We start from the raw sequence: 17,743 nt of genomic DNA, 5'->3' as shown, positions 1-17,743 counted from the left end.
ACCCTATCCACAATGTAAAGTAATTAACACAGCTTCTTCCCTCTTCTCTCTGTGAGGAGCAGCAGGTTCAGCTTTCAGAACAAAGTAACACAAAACTAAAATGGCATTCATTTGTTTAAATATGTCGTGTAGTAATAGATGTATTTATTTTTCTTCTCAAGAGAGTACCAGAATGTGTATTTTATGTTAGTATTTCAAAAAATCTCCTGGGGGAGAATCCCCCCAGACCCCCCTAGGGGTTGGGCTTTCAGCATGTCAACTCTTTCACCTGTGGGTAAATTGTAGGATTGGCTCCAGGTCGCCCTTTTTATTTACTACAAGACAAATGTGCCTTTTTATTTCATACAGTTCAATTTGGATTGCGACAGGGAAATCATCTAAACCTCACGTGTGGCGTTTCACTGTCAAGGGGAGCGTGTATGTAATTACATTGCAAATACTGACTTCACCCCACCACTGTATGGGTTAGCCCTACCATAGATTACCCAACACAAATACTCTCTGGCAACTGCAGACCCGTATTGCGCAAGCGCAGATCTAAGATCCAGTAGAAATGATACAAAAGTAAAAGTCTGCTGCTTATTGTTCTACTAGGCCAACATAGAGTGTGTTAATTAATATGTTTGGCAGTTTGGAGTAAGTCTGTAGATTTGTTTGTGTGTGTGTTTCATGTATAGGCCTCTCACGATAATTAATTGTGTTGGATACATTTCCAAGGAAATTATTGCGATAAACAATAATATTGTCGGCACCGTTGTATGACCATTTTAGACCCCTGACATAATGATAATATATAATAATAATTGAAGTACATCCTTTCGAACTGCTAGTCACATCCTCATGTAAATGTAAATTTATCGAGTTCATTTTTATTTATTGTACGATAAGTCAATTAATTGCTTATTGCGACAGATACACAATAAAACAGTGGAAACAAACATGTGTTTGACTTTCATTAGTGAATGAAACGTTGTGCCCTTTATAGTCTGTGTCCAATTTTGTGTATTTGTATATATTGTATATATATCCTATATATATGCTAAGGTCCCGCTGCTGACACGATAGCAGTCATTTAGTGTGCATATGTGTAATTAAACCCATGATATCAAAATCTCACTCCAGCCAGGTACCCAAAGTTAGCAACCCTGATATCTTACCCTAAGCCTAACCCTATCCCTTTTATTTTAAATTGTATAATGTCGGAGTTTTTTTGCCGTCCGCGAGGAAAATAAATGGGGCTCAGAGCCTCAGAATCCTGAAATCTGTATTTTTTGTCATCTTTTTTTCCTTCTAATTTGTTATTATTTGGTGCAGGCACGAGACATACTACCAATAGAAATACATTGCTTCTAAAATCGTTCTGGTCAGAATACTGAAATCTGTATTTTTTTGTATCTGTTTTTCCTTCTAATTTGTTATTATTTACATTGCTTTTAAAATTGTTCTATGTGACACAAATAAAAGGGTGAATCAATAGATTAATTTCCTGACTATAACACGAAATGCCGTGAGACTGTGTTGCACATTATCATTGCCCGTCCACACGGCGGCGTGCGTTGAAGCTTCAACGCTTCTTCCCATTCACTGTGAATGGGGTGACGTCACGCTTTGCCGAACTGCATTGTGGTTCCGTCGCTTCGCTTTGCTCTCGTTGCTCGCTTCAAAAGTTCAACTTTGGAAGCTTCGACGGAAGCGTCAGCCAATGAAATCATATGCCAGTACAAGCTCTAGCCAATCAAACCGCATGCTTGTATGTCCGGGGCAGGAGATTCATGTGATTGGTTGTTGGTCGAGTTTCAGACACGCCGGCAAGCTTCAACGCACGCTGCCGTGTGGATGCTGCGTTACACTGCAACACAGTCTCACGGCATTTCGTGTTATAATCACGAAATTAATCTATTGATTCGTGTTCACCAACACGATTTCGCCATTTTTTTCGTGTCACACAGAACGATTAGAAGCAATGTAAATAATAACAAATTAGAAGGAAAAACAGATTTAAAAAAATACAGATTTCAGTATTCTGACACAGAACGATTTTAGAAGCAATGTATGTTTCGTGCCTACACCAAATAATAACAAATTAGAAGGAAAAAAAGATCCAAAGTTGAACTTTTGAAGCGAGCAACGAGAGCAACGAGAGCAAAGCGAGCAACGAGAGCAAAGCGAAGCGACGGAACCACAATGCAGTTCGGCAAAGCGTGACGTCACCCCATTCACAGTGAATGGGAAGAAGCGTTGAAGCTTCAACGCACGCCGCCGTGTGGACGGGCAATGATAATGTGCAACACAGTCTCACGGCATTTCGTGTTATAGTCAGGAAATTAATCTATTGATTCACCCTTTTATTTGTGTCACATAGAACAATTTTAAAAGCAATGTAAATAATAACAAATTAGAAGGAAAAACAGATACAAAAAAATACAGATTTCAGTATTCTGACCAGAACGATTTTAGAAGCAATGTATTTCTATTGGTAGTATGTCTCGTGCCTGCACCAAATAATAACAAATTAGAAGGAAAAAAAGATGACAAAAAATACAGATTTCAGGATTCTGAGGCTCTGAGCCATTTATTTTCCTCGCGGACGGCAAAAAAACTCCGACATTATACAATTTAAAATAAAAGGGATAGGGTTAGGCTTAGGGTAAGATATTCAGTAAGAACATGTTTTTATGAACCACACAGCTTCCGGTCTTCCAAGACCCGACTGGACAAAAAGACGATATGCAGGCACGAAACATACAATAGAAATACATTGCTTTTAAAATCGTTCTCTGTGACACGAAAAAATGTGAAAATCGTGTTGGTGAACACGAATCAATAGATTAAACTAATTGTGTCACTATAACACGAAATGCCGTGAGACTGGGTTGCACACTGGAGTACTTTATGTTTGCCTGATTGTGAATCATGTCCAATATTTGCCATAATTAGTGTATGACCAGGTGCAGCCAATCAGGGCCTACAGAAAGGCCTGAAGAAGGCTGAAGTTTCTCTACTCTTTTTCTATGTCTTAGTATATTAATGATCTGCCGATGTCACTTCTCAAGCAACTTTGCCTGGAGTGTACCTTACAGTCACAGCAATGGGAATTTAGACATCTGCATGTTCTGAATTTGTCATTTTTTATACACAATGGCATATAGATATTTATGTATTTATTTATTCCACACATGGCAGTTATTTTAAAACAAAACATGTACACTTTACAAAACGTTTTTATAGCGCATGGTGGAAAGGAGCAGGGAGAAGAACATCTTATTTGTATGTGATTCAAAGGTTACCACCTCGATAGACAATCTAATAATAAATTAAAAACTCAAACCCTGCTAATACATTCACGCAGAACGGTGGGTGCATTTATTGCTGGCATTCTTCAAAGCTCCGTGCCCCTCCTCTCATTAATGCAATGAATTTAATTCAGGCCATGTTTTAAAATACAGTGCATCCTTCAACAAGATGCTGAGTCAACACAGTTATTGTGTTGATAATAAAACTGTTTTAACAGAGAGACTGGCTGCCTCTGATAACGCTGAATGAATATAGTGTATGTAGAAACAAATACTGCAGAGCCAAGAAACCCAAGAGGAGTCAGCGGAATAACATTATCCAATCCTTTTCATCTCCAACATTATTTCTGCAAGTCTTTCTTCAAACTACCAATAAGTACGAGCTGATTTCATTCACATGTGGACCCAGCTTGACCAACATAGCTATACGGCGAGCCAATGTCTAGATATTCAACACAACACCAATATGACCTATGATGAGCAAAAGCCCCTAATGTCATGTAGCGTCAAGAAACAAAGCAGCATTTGCCGACCATTTCCACACCACTGCATTAAAACAGGTTAATGCAGCCAAGGTGAAAAGAATGGCCACTTGTTTCAAGTATTGTTGAGCAAGCTTCAGTATACTAAGTAGAATATTCAAGCATCTTTACCACCAACTAATCCAACTAATCCAGCCATCAAATAGAAGAACAGGCAATCATCTAAATTGTAAAACTGTTTAATGTGATCTTAATGTTCACACAAATAGAAAGTAGTGGATCACTCACATTTCAGTTGTTCTCTTATAAAAAAGGCTATTCAAATAAAGAATTACACATTGGAATATTTACAACGTGTATGCTAATGCAGAAAGAATAATGACACATTCAAAGACAAAGCTAAATCGTTATATTCCAGAAGCTGTCATTTTTCAATACATCTTTAAAAAAACGTATGAATGTACATTTTTCTTCTTTTTAATTAGCTAGCAACTTCAGCTGTCAGATACATACGGTATCATGCAGCACAATGCAATTAGTCTTCATGCAGCCTAATCTATTGTTTGTCAATTCAGGAGGGCCGAGCTAATGAAGCCAGAGTCAATAAGGATTCATTATAATGTGTTGTCTTTCATATTGCATGTACATGCATGCCTCGTCAAATACATTTACGCAATGCTACAACACAAGGTCATACATATTGCATGATACACACATACAGTAAAGTACCAGAACAGTACCATCAAACACATGGATGCACGTATGAGTCCCTGCGGTTAGACCATACCAAGGCAGCGGGGGAGAGTGAGCGGAGTGCGCTTCTTTAAACATGTATGTAACATATCTGCAGTGTTTGAATCATGTATGTGTATCCTGTCTCTGTAGAGCGCAACACTCTGCTCTCTGACTACGATATATTCAGAGCAGTTGAAACCTTATCTACTGCATCACTACGTTATAAAGACGTTCAGAATACACTTCAAAAAGCCACCAGGATACACTCCAATGAAACTACAATCTAATATTGATAGCATGTAGACCGGTATCAGTCACCATTATGCTGTGTCTCAATAAGCTTATTCTATGCATACATTTGCTGTTTTTTGTCCATAACTACAAAAGTGTATTTCTAAATGCTCTCAACATTTGCCATCTTGGCTACGTAGCAAAAGTTGTGCATCCGTCCATGATTGTGGTTACTCCGGTGAACAAATTCATGTACTGGCCTCTTTTGATTTTGTAGGGGTTAATTGAGCAGTCTGTAATGATTTGTTTAATCATTTAAGCTAGCTAGCTAGTTAGCTCGCGGTGTGTGAGTTGAGACAACAACACCCAGTCAGAAATGCAACACTGCACGTTTTTACACTGTTCAACATGCTGATCTTTCCAGTTACTTCCTGAGAGCCACATGAGCAGTTTTTTGAAAAGCAGAATTGAGAGGCAGAAGTACCGTACTGAGAGGCTGACACATTATCAGAGTGTTTTATGTATGCCCCCCCCCCCAACAACTTCATCGAAGGCTCTAAAGCCGCAGCAGCAGCGTGGCTGAGAGGCACCATGGGGCTTTGATTTCCATGCTCTCAAGGTTAACATAATGATTTCAAAAAGAGACTACAACTAGTATACCTGGTTGGCTTAGAAGAAATGTTCTTTACATATAACACAAATGTAAAGTTATAAAATCGATTAAGGATTTTATTTGAGGGTCAGAATGACACTAGGAGCCCTGTGAGAGATAATGAGTATCCTAAAACTAGACCATCTCCATTCATTATGCATCGCTCATGTGTGCCAAGTGGAGCTGGAGACAGTGTCTTTTATTCATATCATTCTCTAGTCATTATACACACAGTGTTTTAATGTCATCAATTAATAATCTCTTAAATAATTGATGGATAATTGTGAGTTATAGAAACTGAAAAGAACGTGTACATATCGCCTACTGAGTGTGTATACTTGTCAGTGCTGTTTGCATTGTATTGAAATGCACTGGCAGCAGTGACTTAATGTGGAAATACATGACTCTTGTTAGATGAATCTTGGTTGTAGAAGTAGTTAAATACATGTCCTGAACAGTTTATATAGTTTGTTCACACAATGTGGTCAAATGTATTATAAAATATTTTATAAATTAAATTTCCCTTTCAAACCTTTACAATTTTTTTGTACCAAAATGATAAAAGACAGGTCAATAGCGGGTCAAGGACTCTGAAGCAATACGAGGAGGAATGTCAGACTGTCAGGAAATTCTAAAACAACATCTTCTATTGTAACTTTAGAAAGTAAAAGAATCCATGCTTATCTTAACTGACTGACAACATTTGTACTCTTAGGTGAGAAACGTGTCACTTTATAGTGAACAGGACGTTTGTTCTTAAATACCTGAGCCCATTACTTTTTTAAATCGCATTTTTCAACATCATCAAATCAATTGTAGGCACTATGATGTTGAATTTAATAAAAATCCTGTTGGACAAGACCTACGTTTTATATATGATATAACAAATATCGTTTTGTTGTCCAAATAATTAATATAATATCGTATCATGATGGAAGTTGACTCTCACCGCTGAGCCCTCTTCTTCTCCTGACACACCCATCCAATAAGAAGACTTAGATCCTCCATGAAATATAGAACACAGGCTGATGAGAGGCACATTACCATAGATTTCATCACCCTCATCCCACACACTCATCTATCCATAAAGAGCATTCCAACAACACGGCTGGAGCCAGAGAGCTGCTGCAACATTGATATCTGCAACATGAGCAGTCAATAGACACACAGCGGCACCACTGAAATATTCATCTGAAAACAGACATTATATTAAGTTATACACCCCGTTTCATCCCTCATGAACCTACCGCGTCTTCGGATCTGAAGAAGTGTTAATGAACGCTGGGTTACAAAGTATGACCTGCTGTCAGAGCTGTTTGTGTCATTTCTAACACAAAATGTTCAAATTGGGGATCTTATAAGACAGAATTTGGGAAATTCAACACCACTAATACTAATTCTAGTTTTTTATTTTAGCAGAATTAGTTACCGACACTGAACACCATGATGTCTCCAATGTACCTCTACAGGAATACACTTCTACACCCCAAAATATCTCCACCACCTCAACTACCACACATGATCAGATTTGGTAAAAAGAAGCTTGTGAATATTTCCTGACATCTGAATTTGGTTTCTGTATACGTGGTCGAAAATGTATGATTTTATGGCAAAAACATTTCCAAGCCATCATTGGTGGCCATCTTGAAAATTGCTGCCATCTCGGGATGGCAGCAATTTTTCACAACAGTTTATGTGCCAATGACATGAACAATGTTGATGTATTCAGATGCCTGTGTTAAATATTGAACAGTCTTTTAAATGTTTCACATCGTGTAACAGTCGCCTTGTTTAGCTGCTGGTTAGAGTTTGGCTTGGTGTCGATTGAATGTTTCTGGATGTTGAGAAAACTCCCCCTGCTTCCCCTTCTCTTATTCTGTCTGTTTCTGTCTCATCTCCCCATTGTATCCCCAGGGAAGGAAGAGGTGAACGATGATGTCACCTTCCTCTTACAGCTCAATGCTGCCACAAGCTAAAGATTGAGGAGCACTTTAACACCTCTGACCCCCGACGCATATGGCAGGGGTTACAGACCATCACAGACTGCAAACCCACCCGGGCCTCCCCCCGTCCACTGACCCCTCTCTTCCAGATGAGCTTAATTATTTGTATGCTCGTTTTGACAGGGTCAATCATGAGGTAGCCACTAGGGCCACTCTCCCTGCAGACCATCTGCCCCTCACACTCTCCACCACAGATGTGCATGCTGAACTGAGCAGGACAAACACACGTAAGGCCGCTGGCCCCGATGGCATCCCCGGACGTGTACTCAGCTCTTGTGCTGAGCAGCTGACCAGGGTCCTGACTGACATCTTTAACCTGTCCTTGGCCCAAGGAAAAGTCCCCACGTGCTTCAAATACACCTCCATTGTGCCTGTTCCCAAGCACGCCTCTCCAACAAGCCTTAATGACTACCGACCCGTGGCACTTACATCGACCATCATGAAGTGTTTCGAGAGGCTGGTCCTGGCTCGGCTTAAATCATGCCTCCCACCCACACTTGACCCCTACCAGTTTGCCTATCGTCGGAACAGGAGTACGGATGACGCCATCTCCACAGCACTACACCCTGCCCTCTACCATCTGGATCAGAGCAACACATACGTACGGTTCCTGTTCATTGCCTTTAGCTCGGCATTCAACACCATCATTCCTTCAAAACTGATTACCAAGCTCAGTGACCTTGGCATCGACCCCTCCCTCTGCAACTGGATACTGGACTTTCTCACAAACAGACCCCAGCATGTTAGAATAGGCAAGCTCACATCCTCGAATCTCATCCTTAGCACTGGTCTCCCACAGGGCTGTGTGTTAAGTCCCCTCCTATATTCCCTCTTCACACATGACTGCAAACCTGTACATGGCTCAAACACCATCGTTAAGTTTGCAGACGACACTACAGTGGTCGGGCTTGTCAGCAACAATGACGAGACGGCATACAGGGAAGAGGTTGAGCATCTGGCAGAGTGGTGTGCTAACAACAACCTGGCTCTCAACACCAAGAAGACCAAAGAGGTCATTGTGGACTTCAGAAGGCACGCACTCCCCAGTCCATCTTAGTGGAGAAGAGGTTGAGCGGGTCACCAGCTTCAAGTTCCTGGGAGTCCACATCTCGGAGGACCTCTCCTGGACCACCAACACCTCAGCCCTAGTCAAGAAGGCTCACAAGCGCATCTTCTTCCTGAGGAAACTGGCAACACTCCGCCTATCCTCCCAGGTGCTAATAAACTTCCACCGTTGCACCATGGAGAGCATCCTCTCCACCTGCATATCGCTATGGTACGGTAACTGCACGGTCAAGGACAAGAAATCACTGCAGAGGGTGGTGAAGATCGCACAACGCATCATCAAGATGCCCCTCACCTCCATAGCCTCAGTCTATGAAAAGCGGTGCCTGCGAAGGGCAAGAAACATCATCAGAGACTCTTCCCACCCCAACCACACACTGTTTGTCCCCCTACGTGGCGCCCGCTCTGGGACACGCTGCCGCAGCCTCCCGGGTAGAACCAACAGGACTACGCACAGCTTCTTCCCTTCAGCAGTCAGACGGCTGACAATGAACCCCACGCTGTCCCATACTGCCTAGTTGTTGTCGTGTGCTGTGCTGAAGCGCAATTCTGTATTCACTGTATTTATTTATTATTATCTGTGTATTTATTCCTATTTATACATTTCCCATCTATTTACCTTTATTTTTGTATCATTTATTTTGGTATATACTTCTGATAAATGTGTATGTAACTGACTGTTTTGCAATCTGGTTAGACCATCCTTAAATTTCATTACACTGTGCTTGCATTTTTTGTAATGACACTAAAGTAATCTAATCTAATCTAATTTGTTGTTGTTGTTGTTGTTGTTGTTGTTGGTGTGTTGGACTAGAGCAAAGCAACCCTAAACCCTCAGGTCCTTCTGCACATCCATAGCTCCATCCTTATGATTGGTCCACTGTGGCTTACAGAACTACAAAACAAAGCATTACTCTAATCATTAAACACTAATCCAAAGTACAAAGGTACACACATGAAAGTGGGATGGATAGTCTTTAATCACATGGCTTCTTCTGTGCTCGATTCCAGCGGGATGGGGGACTCATGTCATGCATGGAACACATCAAACTACAGAGCCTGACACACACACACACACACCACCACCATGTGCTGCGATAAACAACACTATGTGCAAAGCATCAACAGGAAGTATTGCTGAGGGGAGTAAACGCCATGCACACAATGATGGGAATTATAACTGACGTACTAATGATACCGGACAGCAGACCGCATACAGGCTGTGTGGCTTACAGTGTTATACATAGATGGCTTTATAGAGTATACTTTGCCATTAAGGGATCAAAGTGAATTGTATGAGGTTTTTCACGAGACATTTTGGTCGTGAAAGTGAGCAGAGGAATGCTTAGAACACAAATGAGTGAGGAAGTCGCTCTAAGGGTAATTCATATTCATAGTAGTTTGGACTACAACCGGATTCATATACAACCGGATTCATATACAACCGGATTCATATACAACCAGATTCATATACAACCGGATTCATATACAACCGGATTCATATACAACCAGATTCATATACAACCAGATTCATATACAACCGGATTCATATACAACCGGATACAACCGGATTCATATACAACCGGATTCATATACAACCGGATTCATATACAACCAGATTCATATACAACCAGATTCATATACAACCGGATTCATATAGGATCGGATTCATATACAACCAGATTCATATACAACCGGATTCATATACAACCGGATTCATATACAACCGGATCGGATTCATATACAACCGGATTCATATACAACCGGATTCATATACAACCGGATACAACCGGATTCATATACAACCGGATTCATATACAACCGGATTCATATACAACCAGATTCATATACAACCAGATTCATATACAACCGGATTCATATAGGATCGGATTCATATACAACCGGATTCATATACAACCAGATTCATATACAACCGGATTCATATACAACCGGATTCATATACAACCAGATTCATATACAACCAGATTCATATACAACCGGATTCATATACAACCGGATACAACCGGATTCATATACAACCGGATTCATATACAACCGGATTCATATACAACCAGATTCATATACAACCAGATTCATATACAACCGGATTCATATAGGATCGGATTCATATACAACCAGATTCATATACAACCGGATTCATATACAACCGGATTCATATACAACCGGATCGGATTCATATACAACCGGATTCATATACAACCGGATTCATATACAACCGGATACAACCGGATTCATATACAACCGGATTCATATACAACCGGATTCATATACAACCGGATTCATATACAACCGGATCGGATTCATATACAACCGGATTCATATACAACCGGATCGGATTCATACACAACCGGATTCATACACAACCGGATTCATATACAACCGGATTCATATACAACCAGATTCATATACAACCGGATTCATATACAACCGGATTCATATACAACCGGATTCACAACAGGATGGTGCGGCAGCTAAATGTGCGCAAATAACACAAGAGCTGAACACCACACACAGTCAGAGGGAGATTATATATACTTAAAATTGGAGAGTTGCTGGGAACTGAAGCACATACGGTATGTCAAACACACATATTCCTTCCAGGGGTGATGGCAGCATCGCATGATATTTTTTAATCATGCAATCTTCTTTTTCAGTGCCAAGCTGTGCATTTTAGTACAGCATCAGCACTGACACTGGGATATGGAAGCAGATACTCACAGGCTCACTCGCACATCCCATCCTCTTTAGTGGAAGAGCTTCAGATGGAAGGAGGCAACACGGAGGGGAACATGGAGGCAGTTAGGGGAGTTTGGAAAAACCAGCGAAAGATAGAATATGAAATTGCAGAGGAAAAAGTGGGGGGGCTGTAGCAAAGACCCAGCTCATAATTAGTTTCAACACATCACGGTAACGTGGCTGAGCCAACAAAGGCAGTGGAGAGGAACTCAGTTAGTCCAAAGGAGGAAATAATGATTGGTAAATTAACACCTAATGGTACTATCACTTTTGATTATTAACAAGAAACCTCCAAAGTGCACGTTTGAATGCACTTTGTGGAAGCTCAGGACCACCCACAGTTTTTAATCCTCTCTTTTGATGCACTGTTCCTTCCAACAAAGAACTACAATGTCTTCACTTTTTCAGTTAGAGAGCACATAAAGAGCATAACATCAAACATGATCATGAACCATATTCCAGCACGATAAATCTCATCATCTATAACCATATTTGCTTATTTGTGTGTTAGTATGACTGAATGTTGTCTGAACTGTTTCTCTCTTAATATTAGTAATCATCTGCAGTATTACACATGCTTTGAGCCTCGTGGGGAGCGCTCGACTGCTCCGACAATAATCCCCAAAAGTACTGCAGCACCAACTGCCAAGCACACTGGGTTTAGTCTAGAGAGACACTCCTGTGCCGGCAACTTCACATCATCCCGCTTATCCCACGACCGCATACATAATGAACAAACCACTCGACTCCCAATATTCATTGAAAATGAAATGGCGGCAGCATATCGAGGTTTTCTGTAACTGTCCAAGTCTGTTCACAGTTTCTGTCGTCCAACGCTTTATCTTTTAACCTCATTTCTTCTCTTCCTCGATCCTCCTTAGCAACAGTCATTATTTTGCTTAGCAGCAGTGTGTTCTCGACAATAATAACAATCTCTGAAATGTCCAAATCGACCAATCAGAATTCAACTAAGCCGTGTAACAGTGTGTGTTGGACACTGACAACTGCTACAGTGTTTAGACTCAGAAGGACAGAAGCCTCTGAGAGTGAATGGTTTTCTCTCTTTGTGTCAGGAAATGAACATCAACTGCCCTTGAGCAAGGCACAGCCTGTACAAGTGACTGCATACACTGACCTTGTGCTGCCCACTGCTTCTAAAAATAAGCGCTAGTCAAGTGCAGATAGTGCTTTCACAATAGCTTCTGTCCTTGCACTGAACAATACAATGTAATGTACTTTTGTTGACTGAGGCCAGAGGAAGTGTGTGAGTGGTTGTGTGGACAATAATCTGCTCTGTCTTTGTCTCTGTCCATTCCCATATCTCCCCCTCTCCTTTCTGGCTGTAAACACTGTCTCTTCATCTGTTGCCCCCCTCCTCCTCCTCCTTTGGTCATTCCATTGGTGTGTGTGTGTGTGTGTGTGTATGTGTGTGTGTGTGTGTGTGTGTGTGTGTGTGTGTGTGTGTGTGTGTGTGTGTGTGTGTGTGTGTGTGTGTGTGTGTGTGTGTGTGTGTGTGTGTGTGTGTGTGTGTGTGAGAGAAAGAGGTTTATAACCCCCCAAGCACATCACAGTGTTGCCAATCCATACTTCACAGTGCAGTTCCAGCAGCGCTCTGTTTGAGCAAGTGTGTGTGTGTGTGTGTGTGTGTGTGTGTGTGTGTGTGTGTGTGTGTGTGTGTGTGTGTGTGTGTGTGTGTGTGTGTGTGTGTGTGTGTGTGTGTCTGTGTGTGTCTGACGTACCAATATTAGCTATTCTATTTGACACGTTCACGCTGTAATGGAGCTTCCCTTCTGTCTGTCTCTCTAGCACCGTACATCTTGTTTTATGCTGCTTTCTAGACCTTTTATTTTGACCTAGTTCCACAAGGGTCCCTGCAACTAAGTGTTATGCCCACTCAGTTTAAAAGCCACCATCACTGACACACACACACACACACACACACACACACACACACACACACACACACACACACACACACACACACACACACACACACACACACACACACACACACACACACACACACACACACACACACACACACACACACACACACACACACACACACACACACACACGTTTTCCCCTCCAGTCAAAGCCATATCTTTCAATGTAGTTCATCTCATCTCCTCTGCACCATCACACACACACACACACACACACACACACACACACACACACACACACACACACACACACACACACACACACACACACACACACACACACACACACACACACCACACACACACACACACACACACACACACACACACACACACACACACACACACACACACACACACACACACACACACACACACACACACACACACACACACACACACACACACACACACAGTTCATCTCATCTCCTCGGCACCATCACACACACAGCCTTCATAAACTTTCCTTGGATTGGTTACATGTCATTTATCCAACGCGACTAACATGCAATCCAATACTGAGACGACGGGAGCGGTTTGGGGTCAAGGATGGCGATCAAACTCTTGACCTTCCTATAGGTGGAACCCGAGGGGTTTCAAGCTTCTCGCACACACACAGGACCCAGATCGTGCTTTTCAACATTTAAAATCACCGTATTTACTGAGAGCACGATAGAGAACAGCACTGTGGTGACAGGAACACTGTGAAGGCACACTCAGAACATGTGTATCTGTCTTTCAAAGCAGCCTTTTTCATACACTTGCTGCAGATTGCCCCACAGCACCTGCTACAGTGGATTTCTCTGAGAGTACATACACTTACAGCACATTGCGGACAGTGCACATGTGGAGCCCTCAGTCTCTCTTATGTGTGCCAGACCGTGTAACTGACCACAATAGCACCTTTCACTGGACCTCATCCCTAGCCTTCCTCTGAGGGGGACACAAGGCTACAGGAATCAGGCAACAACCACTTGTTCTTGATAATCGAGTGTTCATTCACTTTCTTGTGATGAGGAGTTTTTGAGGACTGAATAAGAGCAGCCAAACGTAAAGAAATAAAACTGAAAATGAACTCAAAAGTTAAACTGCTGCTGAGGCACCAGTTAGCGAATCTTACTTAGGGGTAAATTAACCAAGTCCAGACAAGAAGGTCGTTTCGTACATTTATTTGTTGACACGATATCATCCAAAAGTACAATTAACTGTCACTCAGTCATACTGGACTGAAGTTACAAGGACGTCAGTCTGACTAATGCTGTGATCACAGATTTGAAACATTGATATGACCAATGATTCAGCAGAGCTATGGTCATTCATCTGGATTCATGTTGAGCTTATAAAATGGCTTATGGAGTTTAAAATGATTTGTTCCAGTCCACACCTGCTTACTCAGGTTGATATAGCCCAATATCACAACTCATACATTTGTCTCAGACTGACAGCTTTACTCTCTAGACCCTCGCACCGCACAAGAAAAAACAAAAACAAAGAAACCCCGCAATTAAGAAAATGTAAGAACCAGGAGGGTGTCAACAAGCTTCCAGATGCAAAAAAACAACAACAACAACAACAACATTGTGCACGGATGTCTACATAAAAAGACTTTGAACACTAGTTTGGACAATTATCATTTTGACAAGAATAGGACTTGTTCCCCAGACATGTCACTTTAGGATAAGGTTAAGGACCATGGTATTTAAAAAGCCACTTTGTACATATCCTCACATCCTCTATCCTTTTAACAAGATACATCTACAGTGCTGCTTTACGATTCACATCAGCACTAACAATTACAGCAGCTGTAGTTCAAATGGAAACAGTGATTTCACTTTTGATGTATTACTTCCTCCAATTTCCTTATTTTCTGAGTATGAGATTGAGCCAGATGCACTGCCCTTATCTGTGTTACATCTTCACACTCCGAGGATCACATCATGTCCTAAAGCTACCCTCAGTCTTCTGTCTCCGTGTGCCTGCATACAGCCAAGGTTATTATACACAATATAATATTCCCCACATCTAGATTAGACATTTTTAATCTACCGAGTAAGGCAATATGTTTTTGAGCTGCACAATAACACAGTTATATAGGTCAGCTTTCAGACTACTTTCTACAGTTATTACACACATCAAAGTATTGGGGGGGGGGGGGGCTAGGTGTTAGCTCATTCTGGGGGGACTTGGCTCTTGTGACCAAGTCAAGTCCCAGTACGGACCACATATATATTTACAGGAAGTGTCGGATTCTTTAGATCTAATTATTTTTTAAATGAATGATTTGCATGGTTTGCACAATGAGTACCAGGCTAGTCCTCTCTAGCTTTGAACAGTTGGCGTAAATCCTCCTCTGCCTCTCGTCAAACCCCTATCCCATAATTCCTCTATCGCCCCTCTGCATCCCCAGCCCTCTACGCCCCCTCCCCCCTCTTCGTCTTCACATCCCTCTGTGCCCATTTTGATGCCAGCTCACAGGGAATGTGCCAGTTACAAAATCTGGGGCTGATACATACACATCCACACATCCACACAGCTGCACAATACAATGCATCATGATCTTAAGGCGACCACTTCAGGTCTTTTTCTGTCTGACCAACAAAGGCTGAACCATATTCACTATGCAATAAACAACGTTAAGCATAAAGTCCTTTCAAAAGAGCATCAGTAAATGCTTTAATGGACAAAACTTTCTGAGATTAACTTTAAACATTAGTTACATTTAAAGGCTCACAATGTCATGACAATTAAAATGTAATGAACTGCACCTAAACCCAGGGGCGGACGTGCCATCTGTGTGTTCTGGAGAAACACAGAACGGCCGGTCGTCAGCCGGCCGTCGACGCCCGGCTCCCCGTTGACAGTTCACGAGCACCCCCACCACCCCGCTGACAGTTCACGAGCGTGCTCTACCAATGTGTGTGGGCTGGGCTGGCTGAGATTCCAGGGCTGGTTTTTAGTCCCAGTCCGCCCTAAACCTATAGACGATGTAAAAACCGAAAGATTAATGTCCAAATTCAGAGATTAACTTCATCATTCTGAATCTTAGAATTGTGAGTAAAAATTCAGATTTTTGTTCTGTTGAGATCAAAGATCCTAATAACAAGTTATGTTCTTGTGTACTCTAAAACAATTCTGAATTCTGAAGGAAACAAATTGAATCTTGAGAAAAGTCAGAGTTCAGAGATTTTCCTGACGAAAAATAATTCTTACTTTTCTCTGTGGTGGCTGTACTCTTCCAGCCGTCTCCTTTGTGTTTCTTCTCTTTTCCCCTGTCTGTGTTTGTGTGGGCGTGGTGGCTGTCACTCCTGGCTCCCGGTTCAACCTCCACTCACCTGCTGCAATCAGCTGTGCACCCTCCCCGACTACACACCTGATTCCCATCAAGCCATTTACAACGGCATATCAACGGAGGCTCCACAACCTGTCTGCGCCAGATCGTTGTAAAACCAAAGTGGTATAAACTCCAAGTACGTCCACACAGCAGCTTTTCAAAAATCTTGAAAATCTTGGAGCTGGGCGTGTCTGACAACTTGGGGATTTTTTGGGAGCAACGCGACCAACAACCAATCACATGAATCTCCCGCCCCCGACATACAAAGCAAAAAACCCCGGGGATTTTATGCCAGCAATATATATATATATATATATATATAAACTATATATAAACTCCCCAAACAGGCGAAAACCTACCAGTTTCACCCACTGTCTCTGCCACCTCCCTCCATGCCTGGTTCCTCCGGTTTGTATCCCGTTAATAGTTCTGGTCGTAAAGAACCGGGTGATTTGCTACCGTAATTTCTCGTTTGGAATATGAGGAAATTAACTGCGGTCTGGCTCTCCCTGCTTACACGCGGTTTGATTGGCTAGCGCTTGTACTGGCAGATTTGCATACACGTGTTTGATTGGCTGGCGCTTCCAGCTCAGCTTCAAAAGTTGAACATTGCTCAACTTTTGAATCCTGGAAATCCTGGAAATCTTCGCTTCGCTCCCCCACAATGCAGTTCGGCGAAAAGCGAGGCAAAGTGATGTCATCCCCATTCAAAGTCAACGGGCAGAGAAGCGTTGGAAGTGGTGGAAGATTCGTCTAAAGCTGCTGTGTGGACGTACCAGCTATTTACTGTATAGCTGTTTTCTTCTTGTGCTCCAGGATCATTCTCCGACCGCCGTGTTGCCGTCACCAGCCGCCACATCCTCACCACTCCAGCCGGGTTACGGTACGTCCACACAGCAGCTTTTCAAAAATCTTGAAAATCTTGGAGCTGGGCGTGTCTGACAGCATGGGGGTTTTTTGCGAGCAATGCGACCAACAACCAATCACATGAATCTCCCGCCCCCGACATACAAAGCAAAAAACCCCGGGGATTTTATGCGAGCAATATATATATATATATATATATAAACTCCCCAAACAGGCGAAAACCTACAAGTTTCACCCACTGTCTCTGCCACCTCCCTCCATGCCTGGTTCCTCCGGTTTGTATCCCGTTAATAGTTCTGGTCGTAAAGAACCGGGTGATTTGCTACCGTAAGTTCATTTTCAGTTTTATTTCTTTACGTTTTGGCTGCTCTTATTCAGTCC

At 42.1% G+C, this 17,743-nt stretch overlaps 1 protein-coding gene across 1 annotated transcript in view; it reads right to left on the bottom strand.

Moving 5' to 3' along the window:
* The window catches only part of chrm4a (cholinergic receptor, muscarinic 4a), a 43,453-nt gene extending 26,980 nt beyond the window's left edge, over window positions 1-16,473 (bottom strand). The window contains exon 1 of the mRNA XM_034096184.2: window positions 16,375-16,473. The gene's annotated coding sequence lies outside the window, so the exon portion shown is untranslated. The remainder of the gene's footprint in view (window positions 1-16,374) is intronic.
* Between the last annotated feature and the right edge of the window lie 1,270 nt (window positions 16,474-17,743).

This window comes from Pseudochaenichthys georgianus, chromosome 2 (genome assembly GCF_902827115.2).
Source record: "Pseudochaenichthys georgianus chromosome 2, fPseGeo1.2, whole genome shotgun sequence".
NCBI classification, from domain to species: Eukaryota; Metazoa; Chordata; class Actinopteri; order Perciformes; family Channichthyidae; genus Pseudochaenichthys; species Pseudochaenichthys georgianus.
Note: the sequence above shows the minus strand (reverse complement) of the source record. Positions and strands in the feature narration are given on the sequence as shown.